General features: G+C 48.2%; 1 long non-coding RNA gene across 1 annotated transcript; it reads right to left on the bottom strand.

Annotated features, from left to right (window-relative positions):
* Positions 1–415: 415 nt before the first annotated feature.
* Positions 416–17,046, bottom strand: LOC309659231. The gene is made up of 5 exons (XR_014262683.1): positions 13,237–17,046; positions 1,800–2,076; positions 872–972; positions 607–732; positions 416–524 (listed from the first exon to the last, which is right to left on the bottom strand). It is a non-coding gene; the product is annotated as an uncharacterized lncRNA (long non-coding RNA).
* Positions 17,047–17,909: the final 863 nt, after the last annotated feature.

The following is a 17,909-nucleotide window of genomic DNA, read 5'->3' as shown; positions in this document are numbered from 1 at the left end:
AATTACTCATTTTTCCTGGTACTGCTTGGCGGGACAAATCCCATAAACTCACAACCTCTTGTGTCAATACAAATACATCCATCTCCTCCGATTATCTCTATGGTTTAGGATACGTGGTGCAAATACACTGACATTGGTGAGCGCGGGCTTGAATTTTGTCCTTTTCTAAATCTGCCAAAGAGCTTCAGCAGGTGATTTCTAGCAAATCTTACTCATCAATAAAACAACCTCCCCTTGAATCTATCCTTCAAACTCAAGAAAAAGAAAGACTCCCAATTGAAAACAAAAACAGACCACAAAACTTGACAGTGCATAAATGGGAAGTACACTTTGTTAGGGATGCCATAACAAGTACCATAGACTGGGTGGCTTAAACAATGGAAATTTATTTCCTCACAGTTCTGGAGGCTAGAAGTCCAAGATCAATGTGTCAGCAGTGTTGGTTTCTCCCGAAGCCTCTCTCGTTGGCTTGTAGATGGCCATCTTCTCCCTTTATCTTCACATGGTCTTTTCTCTGTACCTGTCTGTGGCGAAATTTCCTCTTACAAGGATACCAGTCATATTGGATGAGGGCCCATCCATATGACCTCATTTTACCTAACTTACCTCTTTAAAGGTCTTATCTCCAAATCCAGTCACATTCTTAGGTACTGGGGGTTAGGACTTCAATATGTGAATTGGGGGTGAGGGGGAACAGCCTACAAGAAGGCGGCATTCGGTATCTCGTGTGACCTTTGAAAAAACCAAAAGCCTATAGATGACAAAGATTCACACTCTCCTGCACAAACTGCGCACATCTGTAATGTGTGTTTCACCCACTCATGGAGCTGTGTGTGGCCCAAGAAAGGGCACAAATGGCCCAAGGCCATACCTTTCAGTTAAAGGAACCCCATAGGAATGGGTTGTGGGAAAGGAGGCGGGGCTTGTCTGTCAATGTCAAGGTCAGCTGTGCCAGCATCGGAAGAGCAGCTTCTGGAGCAGGGGGAAGGAAGAGGAGAAGGAGGGAGGGTAGCCGTGAAACTTTTCCAGGAACCACCTTGGTCTCCTTCCCTGACATTTTTTAAAAAGAATTCTTCCTAGACAGGATATCTGGGGGCAGATCCTGAGTCCCTGGAGATCTGATCCCCTCCCAAACCCCCAAGCCTAATGACAGACAACATCTGAGAGGGAAGACACAGATGGAAAACACTGTCTCGCTAGCAATAGGCGCTGCCCTTTCAGATTTCCAAAAAAAATCTGCAAAGAAAAACAAGTGTGTTCAAATACCACTCCACCCCACCCTCCAGATGGGGGGCCTGGGCCCTTCAGTCTGGAAGCTTCCTGATTTTCCTGTGAGAACAATGGGTATGCTTTGAGGCAAGCTCCAGAATGCCTGTAATTTTTCACCTGTGGACCTTCTTGACAGATACAAGCCTAAACAGGAATGACCAAGGGAACCAGGGAAGCACAGCTTCCAGTCCAACAAAATCGGATCACCTAGAGACACCGGGACTAAACCAGTCATGACAATGACCGTAATTACTGAGCGCCTCCGTGTGCCAGGAACTTACATATATTATACAATTTAATCTCCTCGCTCTGAGGTAGAGATCATTACCTTCATTTAGCAGATGAGGAGGCCCAAGTTCAGCAAAGTTAAATGACTCACTTCCCCAAGACCACCAACTCTAAGTGACAGCGCTGGTGTTTGAACCAAAGCTAGGACAGCTGTCCACAGTAGTGTGCTGCCCTCCCCTGTGCCCTGGATAGTGGTGACAGAAACCCACAGCCCCTGCTGCTTCCCTGCAGGACTACCATGCCTTGGGGGCCACAGTCACTGGAGTCAGCACCAAATGGTTCTCTCTTGTGCCTCTCTGCCAAGTGCAGCCTCTCTCAGTGCCCCGCTCAGGACAGCATATAGAAGGCCCTTAACAAAGGGGGACTGAACTCAGGTATCATCAGCTCATGACACAAGCCACACGAGGTCACTGGGGCGAACGCCAGCACGCTGATTCCAGATAAAGGTCCTGGGAGGCCCAGGAGAGTCCTCGCTGGCTTAGCAGAGTCCTGGCCTGTCAGCCACTGATGAGACGTCAGCTTTAGAACGAGAAAAAAAACAAATGTCCAGACCTGAAGGAATGGCCCTCTGTGATCCGTGGTGCCCCTCTTCTCCCCCCTTTACAATGAGGTCCTTAATCTCATTGGGTCCTTACCATAATTTCTAGTCTGAAAGAGCAACTTAATCAAGAAGACAAAGTGGAGAACAGCTATGCCTAACACTGTTGCTGTGTTCTTTTGGACAAATCAGATGCTTTGCTTTACTAGCTGCCAAATTGGGCCAATAATGCTGACCACCTAATTCCCTTAGGGGAAAGCAGAGAGTGTTTACACACAGCAGGGCCTGGAACTCCTGGAGAAAAGTATTAGATAGACACCGTACCATTCAAATGGAATCTGGGCTTGTTTTTACTTTCACTGCCAAGGTAGAAGTACACAGCGTTTCAAATACATCCTCTAGAGCTTTAAAAGCCTTTTTCATTTTCCTGAGTGCTTTGGGAAAGAAGGTACTAATACGTTTTAGAAAACTATGTAATTTTCCCTTTTGGAATTTGGCTTCTCTGGATGGGTAAGGGAAAATCAGATTAAGAAATCAATCTAGGGCTTCCCAGGTGGCGCAGTGGTTGAGAATCTGCCTGCCAATGCAGGGGACACGGGTTCGAGCCCTGGTCTGGGAAGATCCCACATGCCACGGAGCAACTAAGCCCATGCGCCACAACTACTGAGGCTGCACTCTAGAGCCCACGAGCCACAAGTACTGAAGCCTGTGTGCCTAGAGCCCGTGCTCCGCAACAAGAGAAGCGACCGCTCACCACAACTAGAGAAAGCCCGCGTGCGGCAACGAAGACCCAACGCAGCCATAAATAAATAAATAAATAAATAAATGTATTTTTTTAAAAAAGGAAGAAAATCAATCTAGTGGTTCTACTAGTGGTTTCTACTCACACACACAGACCCTCCTTCTTGGCAGGTGTCAGTCAAAAGTTTACAGAAACACTGTCAATCTGGGGGAAATCCTGACTCATCGTCTCACCCTCACTCACGGAGAGCAAGTATGTGTTTTTCCTTTTTCTTCATGGACGCTTGTTTCTTCTCCAAAGCCCTTTCTAGAGAGCTATTGATTTCCTCTGACTTGAATAGGCTGTCAGTAATGCTGGGTCCTCAGGAGTCCCTTTAATGTCTTGTCTTCGTGTGGGGCTGCATTTGCTCGCCGAGGCCCTCTGGGGGCCTGCCTCCCAGCCGGAGGTGAGCAGCCCAAATGGGCTTTCAGGGTGATTCCCATCACAGCCACACGCCAACCTAGGACCGAGGGTGGGGAAGTGAGCTTGCCGGACTCCCACCCTGTCCCCGGCACCCCCACCCACTGCCACGTCCCATCCGTGTCTGGCTCCTGCTCTCAGTGGTCACCAGCAGGCAAGCACCTGCTGAAGAGCTAACTGGTAACCCAGGCGACAGCTGCTAATAATAAGATGAAGGACCGTCCCTGAACCAGATACCACATGGGCATCTCCAGAATCTCTCTGGCCTCTCCAAAGGCCACTTGTTTCAGCCCCAGTCTCCACGGCAGACCAGTTCTGTGTGGGTCCCAATAACCTTCACCCAGGCCCGGCCACCACAGTGCTTCACCTCAAGGCCACGCCATTCACCACCGTCATGGGGATGGGGCTTACCTGTTGACCCTGACACATAAAGTGCCTCGTGGCCTGCCTGGTGCTCACGCATGTGCAATGTGAAAGAGCAGAGGTACTCATGCCCATGGGCCAAATGTCTCCATAGGAGATGGGAGCTTGCAGATGCATTCTTCTTCCTTCCTCTCCTGACCGAGAAGGAATGTTGTATATGGTTGTCATATGGCCTCTCAGAAGATGGTCTCGTGAAAGCAGCAGTTGTGGTTTTTATACAAGTTGTGGCCAGCTTGAAAATATGCCCCTCTATTGGATCTCCCTCAGCCTCACTCCCCTTTGCCCTTACTTCTGCTTCTTGGGGTTGCACACCCTAATAAAGCAGATACCTAAGCATTTACCTCAGGCTCTGCTGTCTGAGGAACCCAGGGTAGACAGTCCTTCATAAGGATGTGAGCATTTTTAAAGGGACATCTTGGAGGAGGAAGGGGGTGTTGAGACTCAAAGAAAGGCAGTCTATTGATGAGATCATGGATAGTGGGGCTGAAGGAGGGTAAAGTCAATCCAGATTTTCAGAAGGGGGTGTGGGAAGGGAACGATTCCCTCTTTTGCTGCCTTGTCACCGCATACCAACAAGCCTCCTCCTCCTTCTGCCCTTGCTGCGACCCAATTTCCTCTCTGCCCAGCTCTGCTGTGACACGCTTTTTTTCCACTTGTACATTCTGCTTCCCAAGGTGCTTCATCCCAGAGAAACACCTGCTCCCTCTGAAGGAGGTTGCCTGAATTATAAATGAGTCTCCAGCAGAGGAAGATGTGCTCAAGTGAGGGGAAAGAGAAAAACAGATAAACAGGTGGGTCAGAACATTTCTCTGAGCATCCCAGGACAGTGCAAACTTTGCTTTCCCTTGAGTCCCTGGTTTGAACCCTGAGACCAACCTCAGAATGGTCCGAAATCTCCCTGATCACCACTTTCTTCTTGTGTTCTGGGCTTCTCCAGCTCTGTTCCTTGCCTTGCGCTCTCTCCTCTGCTTGTGTGTGACCTGTCTCCCCCACCCACCCATCTCTACATGTCCAAATCCTATGTGTGCTTCAGCCCTCACAACAAAATGCTAGCTCCTCCAGGAAGCCTTCCTGGATTCCTCCGTTGGGCATGATCTCTCTCAGGCCTCAGTTCTTTCCCCTTCTTAACTTTCTTACCTCTGATTGTAGGCATCCTATTAGTGGGACTCTGGCTGATTCTCCTCTGTGAGTAGTTAGTCAGGAAATAATGAGGAAAGGCAGGAAGGAAGGGAAGGAAGGAGACACTGGGGCCAGACAAGTGTCTCCTGAGGCGGGAGTACAGCAGGGTCAGTGGCCAGTGTTCTTTGCTTTCTCCTTTTTGTGCACGTCTGGTGTTGCTAATGACAAGTTGCACAGAAAATCTCAAATTTGCTTCCCTCAGAAGAGGCGTTGCCCAAGGTAATTCCCTCGCTGCTTCCCTTCACCTCACTGAAAAGCCTGTGTCCAAAGCCCACTAGTGACGGCAGTGTGTGGACTTTGCAGGGAGGAGTTGCATAAGGGCGTGACAGTCAGGGGGCCCAAGCGCCCAGTCAGCGGGGAAAGAGGCTGTGCTGGGGGATGGGAAGCCCCTGCCCCTGGCTTCTCCTCTGTCCTCCTCCCAGCACACAGCCTCCTCACCTTTCACCGTGTTGTCTCCTTTGAGTCTGGTCTCCTCTCCTTCCTCTAACACTCTCTGAGCTTTACGTCTATAGCGACTAGATTTGTGGTCTTGCACATTTAGACAATGCCCTTTTGCACACAGGAAGCCCTCAAACACACATACTGAATTAGTAAAGACAGACCGTTTCCTTAATCCGAATTGCTTGAAGGGTAAGGAGACCCTACGCTGAAGGCAGGGCACTCTCCTGGGGACACGGGTGAGGCATATTGGCCATCCACGTGGCTTTCTAGACCTACTGAATCCTCTGCTTGGTGTGGCCCAGGCATCCTGTAGAGCTGCCGGATAAAATATCCGACACCCAGTTAAACTGGAATTTCAGATAAACAATGAATAATTTTTTAGTATAAGTATATCCCATGCAATATTTGGAACATACTTATACTAAAAATTATGTGTCGTTTATCTGAAATTCCAGCTTAACTGGACATCCTGTATTTTTATTTGCTTGATCTGGCAACCCTCCCTGGGAGGCTCCTGGAATCCTGTGTTGTAGCCATTCTCTGGCATCCAGTTACAGCCCCACTTCTGCGCCCCTGGGGCCAGGGAGATGTCAACTTCGAGAAACTTCAGGAGTTTCTGGATTATTGATTTCTTCCCCCCTAAACTATTTTGCAACTAGAAAAGAATGATTCCATTCTTTTTCTCTTAGGGTTAATTTTAAGATGGGTTAAAAATACTCACTTTGTCATATTGTATATGCTTATATGTCACAGAAACCACTAAACTTGAAGAGGGGCCTACAGTTTACGGAGCATGGCCATAGGCATTCTCTCTTCACTCTCAGGATGACCCTGGAAGCACAGGACAGGAAGGTGGACAATCACCATCTGCTTCATAGCTGGGGAACCAGAGGCCCAGGGAGGTCAGTGAATTACTGACAGTTCCAGGAACGATGCTGGAGGAATCCAAGCAAGCCCCAGGTCTTAGCTCCTGGTGACCGCTCTTCCCTCCTTCCAGCCACCTCCTTCACAGGCCACTGGGCTCCAAGTTAATTAGGCAGGAAAGAAGTCTTTGGAGGAAGCTGGAAGTGAGAGGAAGTGCCCTGGAAGGACTGGTGTAGGGAGAGCAAACCAGAAAGGCATGTTTTAATTGATCTTTGATTGTGCCAGCAACTGCTGGCTCCCAGGGCAAGCAGCTGCTATTTCTGAGTCAGCACCCTCGAGTGAGGCTTGGCCTGCCCAGAGTACAGGAATTTCTGGCTTTTTTTTTCCCCCCAAGCTCTTTGTGCTGGAAATGAGTCTGTGCAAAGCAAAAGTTTCTTCTGCTTTCTTAATTAGTCAACCAGCTCGGAGCCTGGAGTCCTGGAAATACTGCCCAGGGTCACCTACAGCTTCCCCCAACCCTTCCACCCAGTTTATCCTGGAAGCCCCAGGAGACCTGACTCTGCAGATGAAGCTAGACACAGCTCTGAAGACACTGCAGGAAGCACAAAATACTTTGTGAAGGAGTTTAAAAACTTCCACACTACTTAGCAAGTTTGTTAGCATTAGCGGTTATTCAGGGCCACTCAGGAGGCATATGCCCAGCTATAACCCTGGACAAAGAGAAGGCTTCCAATAGGAAAAAAGAAACTCTCTCCAGTCTCACTGGAGGCCTTGGGATTTGGAAAAATCTTTTGTCACCATACAGGGAGAAGGACCCTGGTCTTGGAGGCCCTCCTGCCACTGAACTCACATAACCAATGGCTTGCTTGCACCTCCACAAAGATGTTTAACAGGCATCTCAAACCTAACAGAGCTCTTGATTCCATCCCTCTCACCCCCAACATGTGCCTCCCCTAATCTTCCCCACTTCAATAAAAGACCTCATCATCTACTCAAAAATGAATGGTTTTGGCTTAAGTCAAAAATCTAGATTCATCCTTGCTTCCTCTCTTTTCACATCTCCACAGCCAATCCATCAGCAAGATCTTTTGGTTCAATCAACACGAAATATCTCGAATCTGTCCATTCCACTTCACCTCCATTGCCACCGTTCCTTTCAAAACCACCGTCATCCATTTGAATAACCCAGTTAGGTCTGTCCACAGCCACCCTGGCTCCATGACAACCCCTTTTCCCATACAGCTTCCCAAGGCCCTACATGATCTGGTTCCAGCCCACCGCCTACACAAAGGGCTTCTCTTCCTTCAAGTAAGAACTACAATATCACATGACCCTACTTTTAGTACCTGAACCCGCTATTTTCATATTTACTCATCTATGTCTATTGTCATGCCTCCTTCATCAAAATGTAAGTTCTCTATCTTATTCTCTGCTAGATGCCCAGTTTGCCAATGTATTAGTTTCCTAAGGCTGCCATAACAAAGTACCACAAAGTAAGTGGCTTAAAACAAAAGAAATGCATTCTCTCATAGTTCTGGAGTCTGGACTTCCAAAATCAAGGACTTGGTAGGGCCATGCCCCCTCCAAAGCCCCTAGGGGAGGATCCTTTCTTGTCTCTTCTAGATTCCAGTAGCCCTAGGGCTTCCTTGGCTGTGGCAGCATAACTCCAATCTTTGCCTCCATTTTCATATGGCAGCCTTCCCTCTGGGTCTGCGTCTGTTTCTTGTCTCCTCTTCTTATAAGGACACCAGTCACAATGGAGTAGGGCTCACCCTACTCTAGTATGACCTCATCTTAACTTGCAAAGACTGTATTTCCAAATAAGGTCACATTCACAGATACCAGGGGTTAGGACTTCAGCATATCTTTTTTGATAGGCACAATTCAACCCATAACAACCTGGCATAGTAGATGTTCAAAAAATATTTTGGAAATGAATGTATATTTTCAACTGGAGTCAGTAGATTACAGTGAGCTGATTTCCAGAGCAGCAAATACAAGGGCCTCAGGGCTGAACCGCAAGTGGTAGGAAGCCTATAACTGTATAATGCCACAGCAACCTACTAGAAAGAGAACATTCAGATAAACTGGTTACTTGGTATTACACAATTTTTTGAAATCTTAGACACTGACTTTAATTTTTTTCCCACTGATTTCAACAGGCTGGCCAACAAGGCAGCCTGCAGTTTATAAATGCCTCTATATGTACCTGTCTTCGGCTCCTCACAGAGGAGTGGGCATGTGTAATGGCTGAAGAGGCCAGGGCTCTAAGGGAGAGCGTGGCTTGCTGAGGAAATGGCAGGGCCAGGATGGGGGGCCAGGTCATTCGGACTCCTTGGCCAGTGCCCCTGAAGGCAGCAACTGTGTGTGTTTCACAGGCCCTGGTCAAGGTCAGTCAGTGTTCATGTAGAGCTTCATGATAAATGCTCAAGAATGAGGAAGAGGACAAGATGGAAGGAACTTGGCTCAGCTTTAAAAGAATCTAACTAGCCAGGACTTAGGTATTCAAAACTGAGACTGATTCTGTACAATTCCATTTGAAAAAAAAAAAAGAAAAGACTCTAGAGTAACACCTTTTGAGATCATAGCTTCATGGTATTTTAGAGCTGGAAGAAGACACTGTCTTAGGTTCTGGGAAGGGCCTTTGTCCTCAAAAAGGATGAAATCTCAGGAGTGGGATTAAGCCTCAAATGACTCTAAGACCAAAGCGGAACATCCTAAGCATGTCACCAAAGATTCCAGAGGGACTCAGAAGTGAGACTGTGAGTCTCTCTCACTATGACCCTTGAGGAAACTTCATAGGGGAGGGGAGATGCCTTTGATCCAGGTGTGAAGGGGAAAAAAAATGCAAGTTTCATAGGCAGAAATACATTCTGAGAAGAGGAAATAAATAGCTCGAGCAAAGGAGACTGGAAAGGATTGGGTGTGTTAGTAATATGGGCGACAGTAGGGGATTATGACCAAAAAGTGAATTGGGTCAATCAGTTCATTCTGCATGGGGACCCTTCAGTGGGAATACCACCAGCTTGGGGTTCCAGCCCCAGCTCACAGATTCTCCGAGGGACCTGTCCCTGGGCCTCTGGGCCTGTCTCCTCATCTACAATATAAATAAGAGGGTTTTCCAAAGATATTAAGTGAAGCCTCAAGTTCTACAAAGATGCTGCTTTGATAGGCTTTCTTATTGAGATGTCTGGTAAAACTGAATTTTAAGAATGGGTTTTGTGCTTTAAAAATGTTTAAAAGCCACTGGTCTCAATAATCGAGTTCCCTCCAACTGTATAATTCTATTTCTTTGTGCTGCAGGCTTCAGAGTTCCTCTGGTTTGTTATTCAAATGAAGCATGACTCATTTAGGATTTACCAGGTCCCTCTGAATTGCCTACAGTTGTATTAAGTCATTTGACCTGTTTTTAGCAGAAAATCCGTTTTTATTCATATCCTTAGGAGAAAGAGCCTGGTGCGGCTGAAAGAGTCCTGGGAAGCAAGTCAGCAGATCTGGCTTCATGCAGTAATAACAAATATCAACCATAAAGCAGTATAAATAAAACAATGAATATCTGTTAAATAAATGCTAACTAGTGACACCACCTTGAGCAAGTCTACTTGCCCCTGTGACCCTTGCTTTTACCCCCTCTAAAATCGGGACAATGCCTGCTGGCCTGCCTCACGGCACTTTTGTGAGGCTCAAATAAGAGAATATACTCGAAAGCTCTTTACAAACTGTAAAGCACTCCAAGTATGTAATGTACCAGATGGTGCTGGGGGACTCAGGGCTTGAGAGAGCAGCTCTCCTGGGTGATAGTGGAAGGGAGGTTTGACTCTGAGACCTCAGGAAGTGTCTGATGTTCTCTGACAAGCATTTCTAAGCTTGGTCATATAAAAGAATAAAAAGTAAAAAAAAAGGATAAATGCATGTGCCGCCTACTTAAGATGTTTCACCTTACTCCAAGTCCCAGCTAGCCTTCTCAGCCATAAGGTAACAGAAACTAAGATGTGTCATGAAAACTGGTAGAGGCCTAGTGGAAGGAGCTTGGCCAAGACAAATCTGCAAGGAAGACAGAGGCAGGAGGTCTTGTCTAGCTTCCAAAGACATTTATCAGTTCTTTGCATTGTTTGTGAGCTCAAGATGGGGCTTATTTATCTATTCCTACCTTTCATTTTAGGTCTTTAGGTGTATTTTTTTATTGAAGTATAGTTGATGTACAATATTATATAAGTTACAGGTATACAATACAGTGATTCACGATTTTTAAATGTTATATTCCATTTATAGTTATTATAAAATATTGGCTATATTCCCTGTGTTGTACAATATATCTCTGTAGCTTATTTATTTGATGCATAACAGTTTGGACCGCTTAATCCCCTACCCCCATATGGCCCCTCCCCCCTTCCCTCTCCCCACCGGCAACTAGTTTGTTCTCTATTTCCGTCAGTCTGCTTTTTTTGTTGTATTCACTAGTGTGTTGTACTTTTTAGATTCCACATACAAGTTTTATCATATAGTATTTGTCTTTCTCTGAGGACTTTTTTTAGTAATTGTTGAATTCCTAATTAAAGCCACATCATTAGGCCAATGAACGGGCACAATTTCTCATGCAGTTTAAGAAGCACTGATTCTTCCACTGAATTTATCCACTGAACTTATCCACTGACAATTCATCTATTTACCAAAACTCAACCAATGACACCTGTCCTTCTCTAGCCCAAACCACCATCCCCACAAGTGTCTTTGACCCTGCATTGCTGGAGATAGTTCTCAGATGATGCAAATATGCCAGCCTCCTCAATAAAGGGATTGAAACATCAAGAGAGTGCAGTCTGAGCTAGGTTGCCACACTAGAATGCCAGAGAGAATGCCTTTGCCCAAACACATTCCATCATTCTCCATCTTGTGGAACCCACATTCCTTAGCCCAGTGGAAGGTCTCCCCAGTCTGGCCGCATCCTGGAGGGAGTAAGGTCTACTGGGGGAAGCCCTGAGCTGGGGAGAGGAGACAGACCTCAATCTTGTCCGCCTCAGCTCCCGAGAGCCAATGAGCATGTCCTTCGGCTCTCTGTGCCTCAGTTTCCCTGCTGGTCCAATAAGAAGGTTGAACTAGTCCAGCTGTAGAGCTCCATTCCTTTCCTGGGGGGGCTAACCCCGGGGTGAAAGGGAAGCTGAGCAGTTCTGCTTTTAGCACGTTGATCCCTAAGTTTTCCTTTGGTGAAGGATTCTGCTGCTAAAAAATGCTTGAAAAATACTAGCCCATGGGCTTCCCTGGTGGCGCAGTGGTTGAGAATCTGCCTGCCAATGCAGGGGACACGGGTTCGAGCCCTGGTCTGGGAAGATCCCACATGCCGCGGAGCAACTAGGCCCGTGAGCCACAACTACTGAGCCTGCGCGTCTGGAGCCTGTGCTCCGCAACAAGAGAGGCCGCGCCAGTGAAAGGCCCGTGCACCGCGATGAAGAGTGGCCCCCGCTCGCCGCAACTAGAGAAAGCCCTCGCACAGAAACGAAGACCCAACACAGCCAAAAATAAATAAATAAATAAATAAATAAATAAATTTATAAAAAAACAAAACAAAACACTAGCCCTCACCCCGTGACTCTGAGGCTGCCCCCAAAGCTTTCCATCCCCCGCCCCTGCGAGAAGCCCATACAGTCTTGCTGCAGTGACTTTACTCAAAACCCTCACCCAGCGTGTAATGCTTGGGCTCCAATTCCAGCCTCACCTCCTCCAAGAAGCCAACTTACCTGCGAGGATCTCTGCTTTTTTCTGAGCAACCCACTCGGTGTAGCCAGAGCCGTGCTGGCCTTAGAGTGCCTGGTGCTGGGTGTCTCAAATGTGCCCTAGTTCCCCAACAAGATGTTAAGACCCCTGGGGGCAGGGACCAAGCTCTGGGTCCAGCGCCAATCCTGGGGCACACGGGATACCTTGTCTAGGGATGTGACAGAAGATGACATCACTGATAGGGCCCTGAAGCCTGCTTAGAAAAGAGTCACTTCCAACTCTGGGCCTCTCCCCAACCCCAAAGAGGGGCCAGTGCAAGCGACAGGGGCAAGGTAGGTTCCCAGGGCTGGCAGAAAGTGGAGCGAGCCTGAGACAGCGCAGAGGCATGCAGCCGGCTCAGCTCCTCTCACAGCGTCCCACCCACACCCCGACTCCTGACACGCCTCGGGCGACGCTGCTGCCGCCCTATAAACAGAATCCGCAGCTGCACCATATTTCCTCCGGGACTTGCTCTGCCTCCCTCTCTTCCTCGCTGTTCTGAGGAAGAGAACATCTTCCCTCTATGAAGAGACCATCCCTGCCTCGAATCCGTCTCTGCCCTGTTAGTGGGTGAGCTCGGGCAGGTCCCTTCTGCTCTCTGGACCTTGGTTTCCGATGCCCTGCCTTACGGACTTTCCCAGAATTCTGCCACCCGTTTGCCTGGATGTCTTGCTAGGCTCCATCCTGCCTGTGACCCTGGGGCCCTCACTCTTGGCTCTCCTTTGGCTCCAGCTCTGGGTCCTGCGCCGCCAGAGACACCAGCCTAAGTTGAGAGCCCAGGCCCAGCCCCTCCATCAGGGGAGTTGAGACGAGGCTGGCTTGGCTCTTCTGATGCTGTTCACGTCACAGACCAGGGGAGCGCCCCGGGGCCCTGCTGTGGAACAGCAGATGCCTTGGGGTCTGGTATCAGTGACACTTTCTGGGCAATAGAGAGAGCCAGCCTGACCTGCGGGAAGGCATCGACTAGAGCTGGCAATGCTGAAAGGAGATGCGCAGCTCCCTGCGTGGCCAGCATGCCTGCCTCCGGACAGAGGCCTGTGGGGTAGGGGGTCTGGTTCTGCCACTACAACCTGTGTGACCTTGGGCAAGTCCCCTTCCCATCCACCCTCCCTCCCTTTCAGAAACATTTATTGAGCATCTTGCAATGGCCAAGCCCTCTGCTAGGCTGTGAGGCTTCAAAAAATATAGTCCTGGCCCTCGAGAACCTCATAATCTAATTGCAGAAGCAGAAATGTGAATGAATAACTATAATATTTTCCTCCCTGGGGCTCAGTTTCCTTACCTGTAGAATGAAGGAGTTCCAGCCTTGACACTCTGTGATGCTCTCATCACATTAGACCATCTGTTCCCACCGGTCTGGTGAAGTGGTAGGCCACAGTCAGCAGGTCATCAATGGAGTTAGTAATACATGATGACTTGCATTAAGGGGAGTCTGCAGTGTGGCTTGTGGCCAGCAGATTGCTGTGGTCTGGGTCTTGCTCTCCAAATTTCCATTCTCTCAGCTACTTCAGCTGAAACTGTCAAAGATTATTTCCAGCATATCCAGGGGATCCAAGAGGGATCAGGTGAAAGACAGATTATATGTTGGTGTTGGAGCCAGCACCAAACTCAAGCTCCTTCTGATTGTTGGTCCAGGCTACCTGCAGGCCCACCAGGTTTACATCCTTCCCTTTCTTGGCTAGGATTTGAGGAATATGAAATATATGTCTGGGTGCATAAGAGGCTGTCAAGTTGAAAACATTCCACAGGATTTCTGAGGATGCCGTATTAGGTGGCCCAGGGTAGTGCTTAACGAATGTTTTCCTGGCTGGTGGCAAATCTCAGATGTTAGCTGCAGAGTTCCTTACTCTCACATCCCCATCTGTATCACACACACATACCCCACACAGCAAACATCCTCCCTCTTCTGTGTCTCAAGTTGAAACACAGCAAAGGGCAAAGAAGATACCCAGGTTATGAGACCCACCCAAGATGTCTTCACAGTCCAATAGAGGGCCTTCAGCCTGGGGTGAGAACCAGTGGAATGATGACCCCCCCTTGGGAACCAGCAGTATCCTACCAATTCTATATTTATGCAGCCGTCTTGGTCACTTGTCTTTTCTTTTTTTTTCCTCCACTTGCCTCTTCTTGATATCTTCTAGAATTTGGTTTTCAAGGTCCTTGCCTTACAACTGCAAAATCTGCAGAGAAAGTGGTCCTAGACAGTCCCAGCTCCCATGAGCTGGTAGTTCTAGTTCCCTGGTTCAGGAGGACACACCCGTTGGGCAAGCAGGGGCTACCAAAGCACTTCTCTTTGCATTGTTCAGCTGGAGCATCAGGCCAGAGACAGAGGCGTGGCCAGGCAAAACTTCCGGGATAATTGTGGAGCTATCAAAAGTCTTGCAAAAAAAAATGCATCTAGAGATTTTCATCACTAAATGTGCAGTGTGGATGTTGCCCATTCTGTCCAACAGGGAACCATACTTGCTTCTTCCCTGGGAGATGAGAGGGCACGTGGAAGCTGGTGGGACAGAGCTGTCTTTACCCTGCACACCAGCTGAATATCAGCCCTGGTCACAAGGAGTCGAGGAAGGCTCCACTGCCGTCTCTGACAGGCTGATATCAAAGCATCCAGCTTGACCAACAGAATTTGGTCTTGTATTTGTTTGCCTTTCCTTTTAGGTTTGAAAGCAACTCTCATCTTCACTGCCCTGTTGTTTGGCAGAACAGCTTTTGATTAGGCATAGAACAATATCTTGCAGTTTCTTCTTGAAATCGCTGGATGAACACGGAGGCTAATAGCGAAGTGTCGCATTGAGACAGTCTGGGGTGCTGCATGGGTCACGGCTTCAGACAGAGTGACTCACAGAGGAAGCCCAGGCCTGCCTGGCAGGCAGGAAGGGTAGCATTTAAAGACTGATGGGCCCTGGACCATACAGACAGATGCAGATGGGATGAGGTCCACAAGGACATTGCATCCTTCTGGGGGTGACCTGGACGGTGCCAAAAGCAGAAAAAACTGCCAGGAGCACCACTGTTCTCTCATTTGATGGGTCTGCAAAGCCTTTTCTCTTGCCATTTTCTTAAAAGAAACCTCTTCTGAATTGCCTATGATTTTAGTTAGGTTCTAGCCAAGCTTTCTTTTAAAAATAGGACACTTTACATAGATAACTGAATTATCAAGCGTTTGTCAACATCAACATCATCATTATCAAAATACCATCCAGGTGTTCGGCTGAGTGGATCCTGGCGCAAGGCAATTTAAATGAATAAACACACTTCTTTGTCATCTTTGGGAATTTAGCCGAGAAGCAAAAAACAAAACTGGTGTGGATAAAAATGTAAAAAGACGTGCAGACATGCACCATGCGCACAAAAGCTGAGCACACAGCATCACGAAGGAATAAAAGGTGAGGTGTCTAATCCTCAGTCACACCTGCATCCATCTGATGAAATGATGGCGTGCTGATGGCTATCAGTCTGGGCTGCTGGAGAGAGAACAGTGGACTTGAAGGGTCATTGCAAATTCTTTTGAGTCAAAATGACCCAGACTCGGAGCCCTTGAAGACAGAGAGCATGTCCTGTTTATGACTGACTCCTCACCATCCGTTACAGGGCCCAGCTGTAGTTTGATTATAAGAACTATTATTTTATTGTTGTTATAATCTCTGTTGTGAATGTCCCTATGTTACCTACTAACTATCCCACCAGATGATACTGTCATAAGGAGGGTTAACGCTCACAGACATCTTCAACTTGCTTGATTTTGTGGCAAGTACAACATATCACTATTCTGGAAGCTCTTTTCCCCAGAATTCTATAAGCTGGAACAACTATCTACGAACACCATTTATTAAGAGATAACAATTGCCAGTACAATGAAATAGGTGCCATGGAGAAATAAAATTTAGTGTTCTGGTCAAATAATTAAATATATGTACAGATCAGAATAGGTTTTTATATCCCTCTAACCCTTAGTCCATTCAGGCTGCTATGCCAAATATCATAGACTGGGTAGCCTATAAACAGCAGGGACTTCTTGCTCACTGGAGGTTCAAAGTCCAAGATCAGGGTGCCAGCATGGTCTGGGATCCACACATGGCAGAAGGAGCTAGGGAGGTGTGTGGGATCTCTCTTACAAGAGCACTAATCCCATTCATGAGGGCTCCACCCTCATGACCTAATCACCTCCCACAGGCCCCACCTCCTAATACATAACCTATGGGGGTTAGGATTTCAACATATGAATTTGGAAGAACACAAACATTCATTCCATAAGAAACTCCCACCCCACTCCCCTGCCTTTTCCTGGGGGCTGACAAACCAAAGTTAGGCCAACTCCAGGGGGACAGAGAGCAGAGATTCCCTCAGCGCATCAATAAACAGGAGATACAAGATGATACAAGGTATCAGCTTGGTCGGGAGCAAGCTCAGCTCGCCTTACAGAACCCAATGACCAGCCCCCACCCGGGTCCAAGCCCAGGCAGAGCAGAAACCAGGGTGGCCAAATGCCTGCCCTGTCTTGGAGGCTGCGGATGCAAGGCAGGACCTGGGAGTAGGAGCAGTGTGTTGAGAACATCTGAAGGGGCAGGATTTGGGGCAGGGAGTGCTGAAAGGAGAGAGAGCCAAATGGGAGGGGCCCTCTGCCCTAGCTCAAAGGATCTAGGGCTGAGGAGGGCCCAGAGATGCCCCAGCTGGAGTAGAAGAGCCACTTCCAACTGATTTGGAAGATACAACTCACACTTGAAGGGCTGTTTGTACATTCTTCGGGATTCCATGGCACATTGATAGACTAAAACTGTCTGAGAAACTGAAAACTGCTCTTCCCTTCCACTCTTCAGGGAAAAGCTCTGGATTTGTTTTATAGGCATTTTTTCCTTTCTCCCATAAAATAAAAGGAATCATACTGTCATCAGTGCCCAGCTTCCTCAGCTTTTCCTGTGTCTGATGGGGGCCAGTCAGTCACTGGGACCTCTCCACACAAGTAAGGAGGAGCTTTCTGAATGGACATTTGTGAAGCCCTGCACGCTGGCTGGGCAGGGCGGAGTCAGGGAAATGCAAAGCATCCCAGGCCTCAGCCTGGGACTTTATTCCCATCCTCTCCTCTGCCCTCAGGACCGCCCTTCCCCCCACCCCCACCCTGCCCCAGCACCCAAGGCCTCAGCCTTCACCCCTTGGAGCTGAAATTACACCAAGCCCTCTGGTGGAAATTTATCTTGTTGGCCCAGGTGAAGAGAGGGAAGAGGCTCTGGTCAGAGGGAATGCCTGATGAGTCATCATGCAGTAGGAAAAGGCAGAACTGCAGCAGCTGCCTCTGCCGGTCAGGTCCAGAGAAAGGGTATTTCCAGACCCATGAGTTCAATGGACAGGCAGCAGGGGGAGAGCCCACGGCCAATGGAGATAAAATTCCTGGAAGTTCTGCTTCCTGAACCCTGGGGCAGGCTTGAGCCTAGCTGGAGGGGCATGGGCTGGGGGTGCCATCACATGAGTATGGCAACCAGGCCTGACACCCTCAATAAGGAGGAGGGATGCTGAATGAGGATGGAGGATTAAAATGGATTTGGGGTCTGTTCTAGCCTGAGGAAAGGAAACACGTGAGAAAAAAATCTACCTGATAGACTGTGAATTCCAACAAATTCCGGGGAGAGGTGGGATAGGGGTTGGGGAAGTTTTCCATTAGCAGCTCCTTTTGCAAACCTGGGGTGCGCAGCTAACCTGGAATGGGACAGGGACAGGAGAGCCACATGAAAGCCACTTTAGTGAACTGCACTTTACAAAGCATGGTCACAACCAACACGCTGCAGAATAGGACAACAGTCCCAGGAAGCAGCAGCATCACATCACACCTATTTTACAGATGAGAAGACAGAGGCAGATGCCAGCACTCGCCCACAGCATTGTTCCTTAAAGCCAGGGCAGAGGACCCCTGGTTGTGCACAAGATGAGTTAGTGCTACAGGGTGAACACATTTACTTT

Source organism: Balaenoptera physalus, assembly GCF_965194825.1.
Source record: "Balaenoptera physalus genome assembly, chromosome: 4".
Taxonomy (NCBI): domain Eukaryota; kingdom Metazoa; phylum Chordata; class Mammalia; order Artiodactyla; family Balaenopteridae; genus Balaenoptera; species Balaenoptera physalus.
The sequence above is the reverse complement of the archived record's forward strand: the minus strand, read 5'-3'. Positions and strand labels throughout refer to the sequence as shown.